This window comes from Emys orbicularis, chromosome 1 (genome assembly GCF_028017835.1).
Source record: "Emys orbicularis isolate rEmyOrb1 chromosome 1, rEmyOrb1.hap1, whole genome shotgun sequence".
Classification (NCBI taxonomy): Eukaryota; Metazoa; Chordata; order Testudines; family Emydidae; genus Emys; species Emys orbicularis.
Genome location: NC_088683.1, coordinates 302,640,363 through 302,662,956, shown reverse-complemented (window position 1 = coordinate 302,662,956; position 22,594 = coordinate 302,640,363).

Genomic DNA, 22,594 nt, shown 5'->3' with positions numbered 1-22,594 from the left:
AAAGAATTCCTATAAACCACACAGTAAAGTAGAAAGGTAAATAAATCTCTTTAATGCCAAGTCTAGACTGACTGATAAAAATCATACTATTGCTACTTAAGGGAATTTCAAAGGAACAGTAACCGAATGAGACCCGGTTTAAGAGGTGTTATTACAGACACAGCAACCAGGTCCTTGTAAATTTTTCACTGTCTGTACTTTTTCAGTCTTGGAGATAGTTTGCAAGATGTACCTTGCTATATCCATAATAATTTGCAGACACTGAACCTTAGTATGAAGAGAGACATGTTTATTTTTCCACCTTTCAGTATTACTTAGATTAGGTTACAAGTGTTCCTTCTATAGAGCTAGGTTATTGCTTGCCCTATGCTGCAGCATAGGTGAATAAATGGCACATGAGGCCCATCACGGGTAGCAACGCAGAGAAGGAGAAGAACTGCTTCTCTTGGGTGCCAATCCTCTTCTTATACATGTTGACAGGGAACAGGCAGGTGGCTGTAGGGAATGGGTGGAATCTTGACTCCAATCCACCCCACAATGCGATGGCCAGTTCACCAGCACAGCTGAGCTGACACATCATTAAAAGTAATCTATACTAAGTGTAGGGCTGGTGCAGATTATCTCCCTCCACCCGGGTGAGAATGGGGGGTTAGTTGGAGCTAGTTTGTATGTCTTTGAATCACAATCTGGTTCCAGGAATACTACAGGGGCAGCATAACATTGCACAACTCCTTACATGGGTCTTGTAGAAAAGCCTCAGCTGAGCCCTGTAACAGCCACCTGCTACTCACTGCTCAGAAACATCTCCTCATGGCTCATCTGGGGAATTAGCTCACCATTCTCTATGCCCTGTCCAGGGGTCGTTCAGCCCATTGCCTCAGTTACTTGCTATGCAGCCCCTCTCTCACTGGTCAGGAGCTGCAGCACCTCTCCTTTGTGGCTTAGCTCTCTGGCCAAGTCACAATCATCCTCCCCTTCCAGGGGTCTCACCAGGCTGTCTCTCCACCCAGTCACAGGCTGTCTCCATATCCACTGCACTGACTGCTTCTCTCCCACAGTGGCTTGTAGGGGAGCCCGGGCCCACCCTCTACACCAGGTTCCAATCCAGGGGCCCTCAAACTGGCAGTTCAGGTCTATTCTCTAAGCCCTTATTGTTCCTTCCCTGAACTGCTTCCTACACTCCTATTACAGGCTCCTACTCTCTCCCGCCTTGTATCAGGGAGTGTGACTGCAGGCTTCCTCACTGCAGCCCCTCTTCTCTGTTGTCAGGTCTCTAGCTTCATAGGAGCCCCACTTGTTTCTTCCCAGGTGAGCTTCATCCCCAATAAAGCCTCATTGCATCCTAGCTCACCTCCATATGCTGTTTATAGTTAATTGGCCTCTCCTGCTTCTATTCACCCTTTCAACCCCTTCACAAGCCCTTATTGAGTGATTGTGATTTTTGAAAATATATTTTATGAACTGATATATTGGATTTAGATTAGGTGTATATGAGGCTTGATGTTAGGATTACACTTGAAATTAGGAATGTATGAACTGTGTGGAATAAAATATGAATTCACCCAATCTTGCCCAGGTTGAAAAAATATTTTTTTTTCTTTTACAATGTTCACGCCCCTCTGAAACTCAAGTCTCTTGAATAGGAAATACTGTACTGAGAGACAGAGTCCATTCTCATGGAATAATATTTCCAACCAGAACAAGACTATAAATCTAGTGAGAGATGCCTTTTTCTCATGAGAATTCTATTTCAATATCTTGACCAACCAGGTTTGGATAAGTTCATATAAGATACAGAAGTTTTTAGAATCTTATTCCAATTGAAGCTCTGGGCTAGAGTCAAACCTCAACCATTGAATTCACTGTTATCAAATGGTAGGAGAATGCACACCCATGGCTTCTTTCTGTGAAAAAGCACACATTTCTATTATTCAGTCTCTAATGCTATATATAATGCCTTTTCTTTATGTAGGATGGATTTCATATTTAAACTATCTGAGAGACAAAACTTCATACAAAGATCACGTTGAATGTTGTACAAATAATAAGAAATGTGTCCTGATTGAATACGAAGTCAGCAGTACAATTGTGGCTATTCATCATCCAGAAGCTGAGCCCACTGACTGACTAAAATATATTGTAAGTGCTTCGCTCAATAGCTGAGTATCAGTTGTTCGGCACATTGTCCCATTTGCTCCTATGGGTCAGGGAGTGAGAAAGAGCAAGAACATAATTTACATAAAAACACAAATAATAGTTGTTTTTATTCTTTAAAGGCTCAGTGTTCCAAGGTATTGAGCACTTCTGTGAGCATCCTCAATGCCTATTGAAGTCAGTGGGAATAGCAAGTGATCAGCAACTTTCTGGTTCAAGCCCTAACTCTCCAATTCTACAAAGACTGTATACAGTACCTAACACACTGTGAGTGCTACCATAACACAAATAAGAATAATAAATAACAAATACACATGTCATTCATCTGTGAAGCTTCTGGAAGCTACATCAGGCCATCAGAAAGGCTGATATACTGATAAATCAAGAGTCTAAGAGGCTGCAGCTATACTCTAAGCTCAATATCCATACAGTGTTTTGCTGTATGTCTTCACTGTAATTCCTAGAGGTCCCCTATTGACATTTTTTATTCTCTCTGTTGGGCTTCTCTTTTATCTACTTATTTTTATCTTGATGCTCTTATCTGTGATGCCACCATAGTCTCCAATGTTGAAATATTTAGGTTAGCCTGGCTAAGTTTGTCAATAAGCCTTAAGAATGAGACACTTTTGGAATGTTTCCAGTGAAGAGAGCTTTTGTCTAACTGCTGTTTTCACAGGCAGCTTTCTAATCCTTCACTCTCAGATGTGTGTCTCTCTACTAGTTATTGAGAGTGGGATCTTAAGAATAGTGGTTTCCACTGGTGTATCTCATAGCACATAAATATCTTGCTTGCCTTCAGAGCAAACCCCTTGTTCCACTAACACTGGACAGCTCCAAATTATATGTAAATAGCCCTACCAAAAAGTTGATTGCAACAGGAAAAAATCTTTTAATTGTTAGGGTAGAGGAAATCATTTATTATCTAATTTATTTCATTTGTCTCTCTTCAAATTTCCATTTTTAATACAACTTGACCTCATGCACTAGTAATATTACAGATGAGATTTTGAAGGAAAAGAAAATGCACAACAAACTTAGTTATAAATTAACAAAATTACTTCCTATACTTTTATGACTGAATCCAACTAGCAGTAAATGTTTCTTTATGAGGTAGCAGTTGAACTGTCCTGTATCTTGAAAACACACAGGTGCTGTAAGAGGCAGAGACATTTATACTCTTTGAGTAATGAATCACATTCACCACATTAACTTGTTGTTCTACCAAGAAACACCAGATGGTGATATGGAGAAAATGATTTTCTCTGCAGTTCCCAAACAGGATGCAAGGTGGTGTAAGCAGGACTGATAATCCCCGAGTATCAGCTCATACTACCCCCTCTCTGCCTGTCTGATTTCTTAGACCCTTTACTTATTAGGATTCTATTACCAAAATACTTCAAAATGCTTCAGTGTTTATTTTAGGGATTGTCATTTCAGGTGAAAATCAGCATAAATATTATTTTTAAAAATTCACGTCAGGATATTATTTGTTAATTTTCATATAATCTGCACTACTGAAATGGAGAACACTTATGACAATGTAGTATTTGCCAACATATTTTATTGTTGTAAATATGTCATTCTTAGATTGGTTTTGCACGGAATCTAAGCTTTCATTAATAAGAGTCTATCTTTCCCACTGGAAAGAGCCTGAAAATTCAAATCAATACACAGCTGCCCTGTTAACTCATCCATGCAGAAAACTGTCTCCAACCAAATAATAGCTAAGGTGTGCACTTGCTCATCTCACATCACATTAACTTTTTAGTGATGTGAGAATCTTTTCTTCTGATGTGAGACATAAACAAAAAAGATTGAAGATATAGCAATGGCTTCGATGTTAATTAGAATGTTGAATTTTTTTAGATGCCCTCTTCCTTGCTGATTGTGTATTACTGGGAAATAAGGGAAGATACTTTGTTTTTCTTTTGGCTAATATATTAATCTTTCAAAGAGCTCAAAAGCTTTGCACTATTTTATGGGTAATATGGTCTATTCATCCCCCTGCAGAGAACTAGTGTAAAGACTACAATCCAATGCTTAACTTCCACTTAAACAGTCAAAACAGGGCTTAACATATTAAATAGAACATATAGACTTTATACTAGCCCTCTGCAGATAAGTGAATTGCAGCCTATGTTATTCTTTCAATTCTTCCCATTAACAATGGATTCCCACCAAGGATTAAGCAAATAAGCTTGAAGAACACAATGGGAGCATGGCTGCTATGACAGGAAACACTGTACACTGTCTCCTGCATGGGGCAGCTCTGCTAGCCTGATACAAATAATTTAGCCATCTGCCTACTGCATAAAATGTGAGAGTTTATTTTTGTGACATTTTTTCTGTGCTTTGTCTGCATGCTCACCTGACAATGAGGCATGTTTTGTTCTATTTTCCAATTCTAATAAAAGAATCCCGTACTAAAAAGGAGCTGTCATATCATATATGTCACACTGCCAGCCCCTTCACCTCAACAAGGAGTTAACTTCAAATACTGGATGACAATACTAAGCATTAGACTGCTCAAATATAAGAGGAAAAGAGGCAAAATGTAATATAATGAAAAGACAATTCTCAAGTAAATATTCAAATCTTGAGTCAAACAGTGAAAAATCACTTTTCTAAAAGAAGACAAAAGGAATCCAAGTTGTGTATCTGTAAAACTATAACTCCGTAGAATTCTTTGTGGCTTTGTTTTCAGCATTACACATGCAAAAATTCACGTTTGTCTGTGCCTAATTTGCATGTGTGAAATACTACAGTTCCACATTCAATCACAACCATGGATGATTACTTATGACCAACTTGTCACTTGTGTCTCCAATTTCTTTGACTGCTCATTCATTTGTGAAAACTGCACATGCAAACCAGTTACACAAATGTATAGACTTTCTTGCAGTTTTAGGAAAAGATGAATTGTAATGTTTGGCCATTTGGATGAATACACTGTAGACAAATTGCATACTCCAAAATAGTAGAATCTGCAGGCTTGTGAATAAAGAATCTAGAAAACCACAAAGTGTATTTTCTCAGTGCTTTTGGGAAAATATGTAGCGTATGCATAATAGCTTTGTTATTTTTATCCCAAATGTCTTCAGACATGCATAATGGAAGACAAAACCATGTCAAGTTGATTAAAGGAAGGAAGCCTACTTTTCTCGTGGTCATGGCTCAATTCCCCCACCTCTCTCTAGTCATCTCCACCATGCGCTGAACACCATACTACATCTGACCATTGGGACCACTTATGGTTTAATTATCCTCTGGGATTTTATCCTTAAATCCCTGTCATTTCTCTATTGTATTCCCTGTTGCAGTCAGGCTATTACATATGTAAAGGAACTCTGACTTCTCTCCCATTGACTACACTTCACTGATGCACAATATGCATACTCCTCATGTGTGATCAAATACATATGTTTGAACCAAAGGATGTGTGGAGCAAAACTACTGGCTGGTTAGTCATCAGAAGACATGAACGCCACCTTGTGTTGCCTAGCTGTCCACATGTTTGCATTGATGTACTGCACTACAGCCAAAAAGCATATCCTGACAACCAAAGGACGAAGGCAAAAATGTATTAGGAAAGTAGAACGATCTTTGGCTGAAATCACTGCATGCCTCCATGCTTATCAAATCTTCTGTGTTATATTTCACATACAAATTTAGAGCCAAACTCCACATTTTTGCTGCAAATGAAAATTGCAGTCTGAAAATTTCCTCTGGTTACTTTGCATATAGTCTCCTCTTCAGCAGATATTAGTCTCCTGTTTTATTTATCAAAGAGTATTTGTGGACAATTCATTAAATTTAGAAGTAATGGATTTTATGGACACCTAAAACCAATTTTTTATAGAATGGTATCATTATGAAAACTATGTCTATTGAATATTTTGAGTGTCTGTTCCTGGCTAACATTAATGGCATGGCTGATTGCATTAAATTTTAAATCCTGGAAGCTAACTTCTGCATCTACAAAATCTAGAGGACAATATGTGCAGAAATGTGTCAAAAGAAACAGTGTAATTTATCTAAGACACTGAGATTTGTCTCCTTTCTTATCTCTAACATCATAAAGGATACAATTATCTTTTATAAACTGCTCTTTGCCTGTATGGTGCCTTTCCAACACATCATTTACTCCATGTTCATGTCTGCTGCTGGATTTAAATCATCCTGAATTCAGGACAACAATAAAATTATTTGTGACAGCAGATTATTGGATTTGGTAGAGTTCTTGTTCTCACACTGATCCTTCTTCAGAATAAGGGTCATGCCTTTTTTTGATCTCCCACACTGGGATCCAGTCTTTTGGATGAATCTTGCATCCACATATATTGTAATAGGGTATCAATCAATCATTTTCTCTTTTCCTCTGAAAAGAGAAAATATGCCATAATTGTGTACCTGCAGGATAACGTGCTGCCTAAAAGCCCCCATTAAAAATTTCCACAACAGTTTACAAGGATGCCTAGGAGAGTGGGGAAGAATGATTGCTTTTTAAATTCTGGTTTATTCGGTTGCATCCATAATTTATTTCAGATTTACTGGGAAGATGTTTTCAGTTATAAATGTATGGGTCAAATCTTCCTCCGGTTCAAGGGTCTATGTCAATTTACATCAGCTGAAGATCTGGCCCTTTGTTCTTAATATATCCCTGGCATGCAAATTTTGTTCCTATCTGTTTTTATTTTATACAATGTGATAGAATAGACATTTTCTGTGTCATTGTCTCAACTTTTTCTTTTTTTGTAATGGGTTTGCAACCTGTAGGCATAGCTACGTTTGTATTAAAGTTTTTTTTCCCCTTTTTGTAATTAACATATTTATTTTAGTTATTATTTACTATAGATGGGATTTTCAAAGGAATGGTATTACATCCCCACATTTCACTAACATTAAACGGAAGCTGGATGCTTGACTCCCTTGAAAATCCCAGCTATATAAACTGTGGTGCAACTGAGATTGGTGCCCACTGTGCTAGGCAATGGGCAAACACATAGTGAGAAACAGGCCCGACGCTGACGAGTGTACAGTCTAAATTATTCTGTTACTTCATATGCATCAAATAAATGTCACAAAGTGGGTCATCATTTCTAGAGGAATAATAGGAGATCAGAGAAGACTTTTGGCTTTTCATTTTATTATTTTAAGTTATTTCAACAGGATCATCATGATCAAACCATTGAAGCTATTTTAGGCATAATTGTAGTTGGTATCAACAGTTCTCCAATAAATGATTGGAGCACAGCTATGTTGTGTAAATAATGCTTCCATTAAATTTTTGAAAACAAAGACTTCAAAATGAGTAAATGTACTTCCTTTCTTCATGATTTAGGTTGTTTCTTTCATTCTGGTATTATAAACTACACATTTAAACAGGCACCTCCTTCTCTTTGACAGTGTGGAACAGTCAGGTTATAATAAGCACTAGATTTACCTTTTTACTTTATAATCCTCCTAGGCTGTTGCTTTGTGTGCTCAGTTACTGAATATTTACAGTCTGATTGGCTGATTGGTGTAACTTTATTGATTTCAGTGGAGTCACTCCTGATTCACACTGATATAAGCAAAAAGGCATTCGGGCCCAGAATATTAAAAACTACTATTTAAAACAAAAATTCCAGTAAAAATAGTTATAAAATGATTATAACTGTGACAACCTCTTAAATGGAAACATCTTTTCATTACAGAATGTTTCCTGGATTGAGCTCTGAACTTATATGGACACATTGTTTTTGCTTCATTTTACACTAAGGTCAACAATTCTGCCATCCCATCTATCTAACTTCTTCCGTGAGGAGTGAGGGTACTGGCAGTGTGGTCCTGGCCACATGGCAGAGATACAATACCTTTCAAGGCAGGATGGCACAGGTTGTTCTGGGGACACTCTGCCATTCTAAAAAGAAACATCATGTCCCCAGAGCCAATATACATATCCACTGGACATGCTCCCCACCCAGAAGACCATATCTGTCTAGTACATAGTGCAATGGTCACAGTGGTAACCATTCCCAAACCGTATCACTCTCTGGCATGCTAGAGAAAGAACTTGCATGTAGGTTGCTCAAAGACAAGAGCTTCTTTTCCATGGGTCCAGATGATGAAGATGTCATCAATGTAGCGCAAGTAGAGTAGGGGCGTTAGGGGACGAGAGCTAAGGAAGCATTGTTCTAAGACAGCCATAAAAATATTGGCATAACGTGGGGCCATGCGGGTACCCATAGCAGTGCCGCTGACTTGAAGGTATATATTGTCCCCAAATGTGAAATAGTTGTGGGTGAGGACAAAGGAAAAGAAGCCCTTGAGGAATTCCACCATGATTTCAACAATTTCCATCCCACCATCAACCTCAGCCTAGACCAATCCACACAAGCGGTCCATTTCCTGGACAATACTATGCTAAGCGATGGTCACATAAATACCACCATATACCAGAAACCTACTGACCGCTATACCTACCTACGTGCCTCCAGCTTCCATCCAAGACACAGCACACGATTCATTGTCTACAACTAAACCCTAAGATACAACCGCATTTGCTCCAATCCCTCAGACAGAGACAAGCACCTACAAGATCTCTATCAAGCATTCTTAAAACTACAATACCCACCTGCTGAAGTGAAAAAAAAGATTGGCAGAACCTAAAGAGTACCCAGAAGCCACCTACTACAAGACAGGCCCAACAAAGAAAATAACAGAATGCCACTAGCCGTCACCTTCAGCCCCCAACTAAAAACTCTCCAGCGCATCATCAAAGATCTGCAACCTATCCTGAAAGATGATCCCTCACTCTCACAGATCTTGGGAGACAGACCTGTCCTCGCTTACGGACAGCCCCCCAACCTGAAGCAAATACTCACCAGCAACCACACACCACTGAACAAAAACACTAACTCAGGAACCTATCCGTACAAAAAAGCCCAATGCCAACTCTGTCCACATATCTATTCAAGTGACACCATCATAGGACTTAATCACATCAGCCACGCCATCAGGGGCTCGTTCACCTGCACATCTACCAATGTGATATATGCTATCATGTGCCAGCAATGCCCCACTGCCATGTACATTGGCCAAACCGAACAGTCTCTATGCAAAAGAATAAATGGACACAAATCTGACATCAGGAATCATAACATTCAAAAAACAGTAGGAGAACACTTCAACCTCTCTTGCCACTCAGTAACAGACCTAAAGGTGGCAATTTTGCAACAGAAAAGCTTCAAAAACAGACTCCAACGAGAAACTGCTGAACTTGAATTAATATGAAAATTAGACACTATCAATTTAGGCTTGAATAGAGACTGGGAATGGCTGAGCCATTACATACATTGAATCTATTTCTCCATGTTAAGTATTCTCACACCTCTTGTCAAACTGTCTGTAATGGGCTATCTTGATTATCACTACAAAAGTTTTTTCTCTTAATTAATTAGCCTCTTAGAGTTGGTAGGACAACTCCCACCTTTTCATGTTCTCTGTATGTGTATATATATCTCCTCACTATATGTTCCAGTCTATGCATCCAATGAAGTGGGCTGTAGCCCACGAAAGCTTATGCTCAAATAAATTTGTTAGTTTCTAAGGTGCCACAAGTACTCCTGTTCTTTTTATAGACATCACTGTCCTTAGTGAAACCAGGCTCCCTGCTGAGTCCCACCTTGAGGTGGTGAGAGCTGGCTACACCTACTACTGGATTGGCAAGGCCAAGGATGAACCAAGACACTGGGATTAGGGTTTGCCATACAGTCTGATGTTGCCCAAAAGCTTGAGTCAGTCCCCAAGTATGGTCATGACTGACTTATGGTGCTCCACATAACTAGCCCAGAGACCAGTATGCCACCATTATCAGTGCCTGTGCATTATCAATGACTCCTACAGATGAGGTAAAAAAGGAGTTTTATGAAGATCTCAGCATGGTCATTACAGGGGTGCTACATTAGGACAAACTCAAACTTGGAGACTTTCATGCTTGTGTGGGAGCTGACTCTGATACATAGAGCAGGGTGCTAGGTCATCATGGCATTGGAAGTTCAAAATCCAATAGCAATTACTTCTTCCCAAGTGTGCCAAACTTCATGTCACCATTCCCAACACAGTCTTCTATCAGGCCAATAAATATGCACATGGATGCATCCCATGTCAAAACTGTGGCACATGTTCAACTATGTAATTGTATGGTCTAAAGGCATTAAAGATTTGCATATTACATGCTCTTTGAGAGGAGCTGAATGCTGGTCAGACAATGGACTTGTGAGAAGCATCATGTTGCTACACTTCTCACCAAAGCACCCCAGAAGATGCCTCAAATGACCAAAGAAGATCAATGTGGCTGCCATGAAAGACCCCAAATAACAAGCAAAGTTGGAATAGACTCTGGAGAGTGTATTACTGAGGTCCCAGAATACTCCACACACAATAAGGAAACCTGGCAGAATCTCAGAGATGTCACATATAATATGGCATCCAAGGTTCTTGGCTTTGTAATGTGGAAACACTACGACTGGTTTGATGAGAATGACCCTGAGATAGACTTGTTACTTGAATCTATGCATATCACACACAAGTCCTACATCTTGGAGAAGAAGTCAGCAGTGGTACCATCAGGCCAAACAAACAGTACAAATCTGATTAACGATAATATAGAACCACTGGTGGAAGCAGAAGAATGTAGAACTGACAAGTGTAGAACTGACAAAAGACAGCTGACAAGCATGACACGAAGGCCTTCTCCAAAGTTCTTCATGCTGTGTAAGGCCGAAAATCCAGCAGTACATCCCCAGTTCTCACCGTGGATGGTAACTGGCTGTCCACAGACAAAGATGATATTCACTCTCTCTGAGCAGAGCATTTTGATAGTCTCCTGAATTGTCAATTCACTATATCTGACAAAGCCATCAACTCACTCCCACAGTATCCTATCCTGGAGGAGCTGTCCGTGGACCCATCTTTAGATAAGATTACCAAGGCCATCAAACAGCTGTCTGCAGGCAAGTCTCCAGGCCCTGATTTCATTCCACCTGAAGTGTACAAATGTGAGGTACCCACCTGATCAGGGAACTCACCAGCCTTTTCAATATTATATAGGAACAGGGTACCATGCCCCAGTATTATAAGGGTAATTTCATAGTCCAGGTATACAAAAGGAAGGGAAGAATATCTAGCTGTGACAACCATTGTGGAATCTCACTGCTGTCTCTAACAGGGAAGATCCTTGCAGAAGTTGTCCTCAATAGGCTCGTCTCTCTTACCTCGTGAACAGAACAAAAATCTGCACATGGAGTTTGTTGACATGATCAAGGCCTTTGACACCGTGAATTAAAAGGGCCTATGGAAATGCCTTCATAAATTTGGCTGCCCAGAGAAGATGATCACTGTAATCCATTCATTTCTCAATGGCATGATGGTCAGGGTGATGGAGTGTGGTGACTCAGAAGCTTTCCCTGTCATCAACGGCTCCAAACAAGGATGCGTAATGCCTCCACTACTCTTTGCCATTATCTTTTCAGCCATTTCAGGACTTGGACAGAGGTGAACATATCTGTTTTAGATTTGATGGGGATCTATTCAATCTACAGTAATTCACAGCCCACACTTATGTAGCTGAACAGCTAGGTAAGAGAGCTCCTGTTTGCTGATAACTGTACCCTCATTTGCACACACACTCAGGGACATTCAACTTATCACAGATCTCTTTGCCTATGCCTCATAAATGCTTCAGTTTCACAATCACCCAGAAAAAGATGGAGAGCATGTACTAGCCAGCACCATACCACCAGCATCACAAGCACCATGATCCAATTGTCACAGTTGACAGCATATCCCTCAATTCACTTAGGAAATTCTACTACCTGGGTTGCATACTTTCCAGCAACACTGTTGGATGATGAGATCATTCAGCAGCTGGCAAAGGCCAACTTGGCATTTGGCAGGCTCAGCCACAGGCCCTGGAGGTATTGTGGAATCTGCCTCAGAACCAAGAAAAAAATCTACCGGGCTATTGTACTCATGGATGTTCTACCGATGCCACATCAAACAGCTGGAGAGCTTCCACCTTCACTGCCCAAGATCCATCTGCAACATCAGGTGGCAGGATAGGTTTCCCAGCACTGAAGTCCTTGAGAGGTACCAAATCTCTGGTATCAAAAGCATGCTCATTACAGCCTGACTTCACCACCTTGGATACATGGTCCTCATGGAAGTTTCTGGTATTACAAAAGTGGTGTTCTAAAGCCAATTGAGCAAGGTAATCCTTAGATATAAAGACATCTTGAAGGGCAACCTGAAAGCATACAAGCTAGACATTAAAACCTGGGAACTCGTTGCGCTGGACAAACCTAGATGAAGAGGTCTGTGCCACAAGGTCGTGTCCACCTCTCAGGAGTGGCATGTGAGGTCTCTGCAGGAGAAGAGAGCATGTCATAAGGTCAAGGTCTCAAACCTTCCCCCCAATAACAACTACACTTGCAAGACATGCAACCGCATTTGCAAATACAAGATCAGACTTGCTTCCTATGTGAGAAGTCATAAAAATAAATTAACCCAGGGCTTAAGTCAACGCCAGCTGAACTCTTGTCCATAGAAGTGACAAGAGAATCCAACATTATATGCAGGTAGATTCAGTAAAGATTGCTTTGAAAACAAAATTGAATTACAATTACTTGCTTATTTGGCTGTAATAATAATAATAATAATAATAATAATAATAACAATAATATAAAAATATGGATATCAAAATACATATTTATCATTGCTGCTTAACACAATTCAAATAATAGAGGAGGCAGCTATAAACTGAAAACTTCAGGCTACCAGCTTTATTAAATCCATGAATTCCACTGATAGACGGATATATCTCACTTTTGCATATATTTTATTGTGTACAGTTACATTAGTGTTGCATCATTATAAATTACTTTGAAAAATATGGTACATGTATAATATTCACATTAATTATTTCTTCTTTCATAGGAAATTCTGAATATTTAATAGTTGTATTAAAACACAGGTGTGGATTCAAAGGAGCCTAGCTACTGAAGGGATAGAAAGCCCAGGTGGTTCAGTTTTGCTGCAGATCAGTGGCAGCAACCCTAAAACAGAAGGTTGTTTGCTAAAGAGCATAACCAACATTTTCCAGCAAGGAGTCACAGACATATAATAAGAGAACTAGTCTTCATGCATTCTGGTTTATTTTATTCCCATCACAAACCTACACAAAATAAAAGTTGTTGAAAACTACTGAGTTTGTGAATGTCTTCCAGTATCAGAACCTGCTGTCTCAGAAAGGATTTGAAAGCAACTTCTGCCACTTACTAAAGTGAGTGCATTGCAAATAAAATTGAATTACAGTAGATCCAGCACTCAGTGAAGAGTCAACAAGAGTGTTCCTGTTGTCTTCAGTGGGTACTGGATCAATAGTGGGGAATGTATTTGTGAATGTTTTTGTCATTTCGGAATTACATTTTGATTTGGACATGTTCTCATACTATTTTGTTCAATTTAGGACAGCATTTGTACAGCAGGTTTTGTGAATTTCAGGCTCAAAGCTGATATTTATTTAACCTAAACATAAATGTAACAAAATGACATTTGTTTGGGAAAGAAGGGAAAATAGTTAATAAAGATTAGGTCATCAAATCAGAGAACAAAAATAATGCCATGTGACTTTGGTGACCAGTTGCAAAGCTCAAATAGTGAATTTTGAATATCTAATAATACATGTGATGCACACCTTGCAAATCATCCACTGTTCAAATCTGTTAAAAAAAAAACTATCACTGAATAACAAATGAGTTTTATCAGTTCAATCAGTGTGACAATAGTTGGATTTCTTCACAATATATCAGATGCATAATTGTTAGAGACTTGACAGATTATGTTAACTGTGAAACAAGCTCTTCAGATGGCTTACTGAATGGGTTTTTTCCTTTCATTCCTCATGATAAAAATGCTCAGTTTCAAATGTAAGTGTAAGATCATGCTTCTTCACAGAACATTGTTCAGTGAAACTGACTCAAATGCATAGAGCCTACATATGCACCTTTTAAGCTCCATGTAAGTCCCAAGTGCCAAAGAGAACACAGAGCCTTTTGCAGGACCTCAGTACTGGAATGAGTTTCATCCTTGGCAAATGTGAATGTCTTCTCTCTGTTTGTTTAGGTTCTATATGGCACCCATTATTAGGGTATCTGAGCAATCTCTCTAGTTGCTCTTAAAACCCACTACCCAGTATGTAAAGTAAACAAGAATATTTTTTGAGTATTTTATTTTAAACCCCTCTCCAATTGCCTTTTCATGCCTCCTATTCCATTGGCTACCTGGATATGAATAAGAGCTGACAATCTTTTGTAAATTCATATTCTTCGTAAATTTTTAGCCTGCACCCCTCCCCACTTCTTCTAAACTATAAAGGTTATGAAAAACCACCATAACCATAGTTTCTTTACCTATGCTTTTTAGTGCTGCTCCCACGGTAGTTTTTACACACTCTGCTGTGATGGCTGCAGTCTCAGCCTTTGAGACAGACACAGTGGCACCCTGATCATATGATTACTATGGGAATAGTTTTCATAGCATCTATCCCAATATATATTGGTAACTATAAAGGACAGGAAATAAATTACTCACCCAGCTTACTGGAAGGCAAGCAACCTCATGTGCAGAACAAGCAGACTTTGGAAAGTAACAAGAACTTGGAACACAGAGGACATGATTAATCTTTCAAGTGCTGAATGATGTGCCATAAACAATACATCAGTGAAATGTGCTCATCTACTGCAGCCTGACATACCTGGTATACGCGGACATTTCCTCCAAATGAATAAATGTTCATTTGAAAACTGTGGCCAGAGTTAGTACTGTAACTTACATGTTTAGCTAGTGATGGGGAAACTCAAAATGTTTTGAGTTTGGGTTTGATTGAGATGAACATCCAAATGTTCAGTGGTGTAGCTGTAGCTTATCAGAACGAGTTGAACCTCCTGAGTGTGAAGAATTGTGGTGGAAATCTGAAAACCGGTTTTCTTGTCAGATTTGTGTCAGTTTTGGTCCTAGAGGAAAATGCCAGGAGAACAGCTTTTCAAAGTATTTTGGCATTCCAGTTTCTAGTCCCAGACAAAACAAGAGCATGTGGAAACATAAATTCTGATTCTTTACAAAAAAGTTTGTTTTTTGTTTGAGTATGAAAATATTTGCAGAACTTTGGCAAAAGTTCTAATTTGGTTGGACCCTGAGAGGGACAGCACAAGGGGAGGTTGCAAGTAGTTCCCACTCAGCACCTCCTGCAAGGCTAAGCCATAGCTGGTATCCTTGAGCTCATCTCACTTATGCTGGGGAGAGGCACTGCTTTCTGTGGACGTTTCTTCCAAAAATTCAAGCATGTGAGTAGTTGAGCAAATGTGACTTTTGTTTTTCACAAACTTCCAGGCAGTGACAAAATTGTGTGCTCAATTTCACCGAAACATTTGGAAAAGTTGCCTCTCTCTAATCTCTAGTTAGTTTTAGATCATGTTAAGAACAAGATTTGTCTTTCAAGAGACTCTGATACCAGCGCTAGCTTTGATTAAGTTTTACAGGCCAGATTGTGACCAGGTTTGTGCACCTGCACAAGGAAGTAAGAAAGAAACCTGCTGCCCCTCCTTAGATCCCACCTTAGGTTCCCATGTTGAGTAAGCAGGTTCTTCCATACTTCCCCCATATCACATGGGGAGGGAGCGAGGACGAATTGCTCCACACACACATTTGCTGTCCGGCACAGCTGAGCCATCGTGGGAACTGTTGCTAGTTTAGACATGTAGTAAATGATTACCCGCATCCGCAAAGAGGCAAGGAGGAAGCAGTAGAAGGACTAGGGATGTTTCTGAGTCACAATATCTAGTAGGGCTCTTCCTGGAGTGGAGCAGCTTACTCACAACACCTAGCTCAAGGCTGTGCCAGAAGCCATCATTTAGCTCCATTGAAATACATACTCTCACTTTCTGTATTTTTTTTCCCTTTTTTTCTTTTCATTTGCCATTTATGCATTACAATCACTTTACAGATATCCATAAACTCTCCAGAGATGTATTATACTGTACCCTACTTAGGGGCCAAATGCTGCTTTCCTTTGCGCAAAGCTTCTGTAAATGCAAGGGATCTTAGAATGAATGAGAAGGAATCATTGTTCTAGATCTACCAGCCTCATGTAAAGTGGGTGCTTATCTGTGCCTCTGCTACAACAAGATCCCATAGGCTTGGGAACGGAAGAGCCAAGGGCCACTCTGAAATGATATGTGCACTGTTTCTTTAAACCCCTAGCAAGATGTTAGGCTGAGGAAGATTCCAGGAGAAGGTTTACAGTGAAGCAGAGGAAGAAAAAAAATATGAATGTCACAAATCGGGGTATCCGTCTAGGTATAACTTTTAAATTCCAATTTGATGTTATGGATGGTCTGTATCCCTATGTCTGACTGTCTTTTGACTGTGTTCTGCCTCATGCTCCTCCTTGTAGGGAGAAAGGGGCGTGGTGCCTGCATGTCTATCTATGAATAAGTTGATTGTTAAAGACTATCAGCGTCTGAATAGATTTTACAGAGGGAGAGAAAAGGAGTAAATGCACCCTAGATAAAGCCAGTTTTATTCAACTTCTCTGCATGAGGGACAGGGGTTTGAGGGGATGGAATTTCCCCAGAAGCAGGACAAACCAAACAGATGTTGATGCTAGGATTTGAAAACTCGCAGAGAGAGACATGTGGGTGGGAGAGAAGAATACAGGTGTATGCTTTCCATGAAGGGCTAACAAAGAGAGAGCCTGTGCCCAGGAATTGTGCCAGAGAGGACAAGGAAAGAGACAGTGCTGCAGCTTACCCAGACTAATGGAAGCTTAAGAGTGTATGGGTACCGAGTGGTGGTATTCAAACATAGCAGCTTGTGAAATGTCCAGATGGGAAGCTTTACCGGGGCTCTGACAGTAGCTTTTGGGATAATGGTTTCCTTATTCTAGTAAAGTTCCTTGTTCAGTGTTAGAAGAAAGCAACCCTTCATCATAATCCCAAGAGAACTTTTCCACCCTTCTCCTGGCCCATCCTCTCCATGTCCCCACAGTCTACCCTCTGTGTTGCCTCTGAGAGATGCAATGCAGAACTGAACTCTGCTATGCATGGAGCTTCCTGAAACTGCTATTCTTTGGTCTGCCTTGACCCTCCATGTGGCAGAACCATGTCAACTGTATTCTCTTTTGGGTCTCTTGTGTACCAATAGATGTGACAGACAGCATTTGGCCATTGTCAGGATTTAATGTAAGTAAGTAATATAAGTATCAGTCTTTGAACTATGTAATTACTTTATAAGTGAGTTGGCTTTCTTTCTGTATCTTCTCGCCTCTTCCCTTCTTACCTCTCCCCCAATCAGTTTTGGGCCTTTTTTTAAATATTATTGTGCACATCATCAATATTTTAGGAGTTATAGCAGAAAAGAAATTGACCCATGTGATGAATTTTGTTTAGTGAGCATACATGAGGTCAGGGAGCTAAATTGCCTAGTGGCTTAGATTTGAACAAAATGTTTGAGCTGTAGCCTCTGTTTTCTGATGGCATTTAGAAAGAACACTCCCCACTAGGGTTGTATACATGGTTAAGAACAATAAAGAGGAAATAAGCATTGTAATCTGCAATATTCGGGTGAGCAAAACCAACGTCCATTTTTGAAAGCACATTAATTCTTTTCAGCTCCTAAAACAGGTGGCTTTCTTTGATGCATTTTGATATACTATACATTCAAATAGCATGCCATATTCATCATAAACTTGATAAAAACAATCTGTATCTGATGACTTGCTTTATATCTCATTCTAAGAAATATATAAGCTCTACTCACAGTCAAATACCAACATGATTGTTAAAGACTGTTCCGTAAAAAAATCTGAAATATTATATGCTACATCCACACCCACTACTTGATAATGCTGTCAAGATGTTTATGGGTTCTATCCAGAACACAAGATATGCAGCCTTCTGAGATGCAGAAGGCCCAGAAGAAAGAAAACTCATTAAGACATCTGGAGGAAGAAGAAGAAGAAGATGAAATTCTTTAAATAGATAAGAATCAGTGAGTCCACAGGATGGCAGGAAAAAAGAAAACAGTTGAGGATAAGGAACCATATGATTTTTTGCATTATTTCTCACCCTAGATAGCTACTCTTCTTCAGGTAATAAAGGTGAGGCACATCAGAGATTTTGGCATGCAAACAAGAACTGGTGAAATAGTGCTACACTATACAGCTTCCCACTAGGAGTATTATCGTATGATTCTGTATAGTGTCATGTCTGGGAACTTAGAGAACTCTACTTTCAGAAAGTGCTTGATGAGAGACGACAGTTTATATGGAGGGAAGAATAAATCCTGAATATTTTACTATCTTGGCTCTCTTGTTTTATGCTCACACTCTGGACAAATAAAAATGATTAAACTAAATAGCAACAATTTACCAGGACTGGATTAAAATTCATCGAAGATTTCTGAAGGTGGAGGTGATAATATACAATCTCTCACTAAAATTGGTGGGCTGGAGGGTAGCAAAGAGTATGATGCACCTGGGTAAATATGTTATGATGAGCATAAAGCAAAGTGGAGTCTGCAAACGTGAACTGTCTTTCCAATATCCAGTCTATCTGGGTTTTTATAATGTCATCTATCACCTTTTTCTCTGAATGTAGTACATAGAACTCTCTAAGTGTTCCAGCAAACTAGCTGATAATGAAAAACAAGTAAATATAATCTATTTGAATTTTGAAGCAACCTTTAACCCCAACTCTTTCTAAGAAACATTAAGGAAACTAAGTGAGAATCAAACAACTGTCACAGGTGAGAAACTGGCTCATAGACAAAAAATAAAAAGTTGGAATAAACAGTCCATTTTCCTCCTTAGATGAAATTAAGAGCAGGTGCCTCAAGGATCCACCTTAGGATGGTGTTATTAATATATTCATGAATGACCTAGAAAATGGTGTAACAGGAAGGAGATAATGTTTGCAGATGTCACACAATTATTATGGTTGGTCAATACTTGAGAAGACTGAATAACTTCAGAGAGACCTGAAGCTTGATGAATAGGTAGCATGATGGCAGATGAAACTCATTGCTGCAAAATACAAGGTATAGTACATTGCAAGAAACAATTTGAACAAAATGTGCACATTGCTGGGTTCTAAATTGACTGTAAGCAGTCAGGATGGAAGTAGTCACTGTGGACAGTTCAATGAAAACTGTAGCTCAAACTGCAATGGAGATTAAAAAAAAAGAAAACAAATGGTTAGGAATTTTAAAGAACAAGGATATCTGAGCTAGCTTGACCTCTCCTTCTCCACCACATGTATACCCCCAGTTTTCACAGCGTGCCACCGAGTTAGGACATTAGGTTCTTATGGCCCCAGCAGCATCTTCCCCTCTCCCATCAATCACCAAGTGGGCTTGACCCCTTCAGAGACTTTTCTTAAGAAGGAGCCGGAATTCTCCAGGTTATAGAAACTGAGCAGCAGCTGCAGCTTCTGCTGAAACCAAAGGAAGTAGAGGAGCCAAATCCCCCACCTAGTCTCTGCTGCAGAATGAAGACTTTGGAAGCACATAGGGAATTTTTAAAGGATGACCTCTCTAAGTGCATATATTTTTATTATTATTATTATTTATTTATTTATTTATTTAATGATTAATAATAGTTGTAACCAGCACAAGTACCACGCAACATCTGCCACAATGAAGACATGCATTTTGAAAAGATACTTGGTACACAGACACTGAAAAGGTCAATAATTTTATTTTGTGTAGTTCCTTGTGTTGTATTTCTTTAACAATGCAGTGTCTTGGGCTTTTGGAACATGCAATTTTTTTAATGTTACAAAAGAGTGGTGAGGGAGGTGTGAATTGAGCTCCAGGGTCATTGACAAAGATACAAATTATAAAAGAAAAATATTTAGTCACAATCATCAACACAAAGGAATGGTGATCTGACTACCATTCGTGTAATAAAATATCAAAAGTATCTATCTAATAAAATGTAATAACATTCTATAATAAAATAAACATTACAATTTTATATTGTTTAATGCATTTTTATTGTCATTGGAAATGTGCAGGGTATTAAAATATTCATAAAGTTTGACATTGCACAGTATCTGGGACGCTTATGTTTGGGGGCTGCCTTGGATTTTCTAGGCCTGACACCAAGGAATCTGAATAGCTACCACATATGTTAAAAATTAGTGTCTGTGATATGGTTTCATCAACAAGACATCATTCATATTGACTCTATTCAAGTGGTGGGGAACTTGAAGAAGTCTAGAGTTTGGTTTTGATTCAGAAAAGCATCCAAAATGGACCATTTATCAAAAAGAAATCTATAGTATATGACCTTTTGTGGGCCCACACCTTCCCCACCTTCTGCATTCCAAACATAGTTGGCTGAGTTTTGCATTATTGCCCTCCTAACACTTCAATAATTTTGGTATCAAAAATCATTCACCGGGTGAGCTGGCTCAGGCAGGGTAATAGAATCATAACTAGTAAGGATAGAAAGAATACTTGGACAATACAGTCTGCATCACTAACTACTTACTGGCTTAGACCCACTAGCTCCATTCAATAAGTCCTACATTTTACAATAGAAATACTTATTTTAATAACATAACTAAGTTTCTTCTTCATCTATCTATCTCACTTTTTTTCTGAGCAAGGTCATTGTGATGCTAGTTCAAGGCAGCCTCTAAGAGCAAATGTGCATATTTCTTAGATACTTTTAATGAGATGGCAGACACAGATATGGCATGGAAACAGTGCTAGTCTCAGTGATGGATTAATTCTTTCTGCCATTGACAATGGAAGAACATCCATTCAGAACCTTCTGCATCTCTCTGAAGCATTTGACACCATGGATCATAGGCTTCTGCTGGTAGATTGCCTCAGGAAATTAGCATGTCTTTTTGCTACTTCACTCAAATGGTTTTATTCCTGCCTTCAGAGGGTCATGATGGGCAACTATGCCTACGTGGTCAAATCTCTCATCTGTGTAGCTGTCTCTACTCATTCCCTCCAGCCTACTTAATATCTCTCCACAGGAGACTGTATTCACCCATGTCCTCAGATGCCGTCTAACAATATGCAGATGACACTGACCTACACTTCTCCTTCACTTCAAATGAAAACCATGCCAAAACAAGCTTTGGAGCTGCTCTAATCTATGCTAGCTGACCATGGCCACCATGTTACTGTCTATAGCTTGAGACAAAAGAAATATGACACTGTCTGACTATACCTCATCCATAACATGCTGGCCTATTGTGATGTGAAATTGCCAAAGAAATACTCAAGCAAGACTGAAGTGATACTGGTTGGAAAGGGGAAACAGTTTTGTTATGTCTCCGCTGCCCTCAGAAGTGTGACTGTAGACATACCTGAGCTAACTTTGATCCAGCTAACTCAAATAACAATAGTAGTGAAGCTGTGGCAGAATGGATGGCAGCATGGGTACATACCTATGGTCCCAGGTTGGCTTGTACAGACTGTCCTGCTGCATTTGCTGCTGCTGCTTCATCGTGGTCCCTTCTATTCCTTGTCTGTGGCACATAATAGTTTAGTATCCTGAGGGATAATCCTTGGTCAAACTTCAGTTGTTGGATTTACTGTGCAGGTGCTGGGTGGTCTGTGATGTACAGGAGGTCAGATTAGGTTATTTGGCTTTAAACACTATGACTCTTTGATTGCTTCTGTTATTAAAGCTAGATAGACCAAAGCGTGCAGAGTATGTCTACATGTGCTGCAGTCACACCTTTGATTGCAGTGTAGACGCCTCCACATGAAGAACTAGATGAGATATTGTCTTTATCTTCCATCAAAGTCATACAGCCCCTGTTCATCAAAGTGATATGAAGCCTTGGGGTCCTATCTGACTCCTAGGTAAGCTTGATTGACCAGGTAGTAGTGATATCTGAAAATGCCTTCTTTCACTTCCACCTCACCAACAAACTTTGTGCCTTCTTCCAGATGAGGACCTGGCCATAGAGAACTATGTAGTTGTCACAACAAGGCTGAATTACTGTAATTCACTGTATCTGAAATTGATTATGAGGAGACTGCACAGGCTCCAACTGGTAAAAACTGTGACTACCCCTATAAAATCCTAAACCAGATAAATAGATAAAATAAGGTGTAGCATGACATAGTGAGAAAACTCAAATATGTTATTTCTCAAATCATGTATATTCCCTCAGATTTGTCAACAAGTGTTCAGAATGAAAGCAAGCAAGTGAATCAAGTTGCAAATGATTAAAATATTATCCCCATACTTGTAAACAGTTTCTTTTACTGTGTATATTTACTACACTTGCCTAGTTCAGTATATTACTTATTTCTTCAGTCAAGTTTGCTCCAACCAACAATATGACAAGGGACATTTATTTAAAGCACA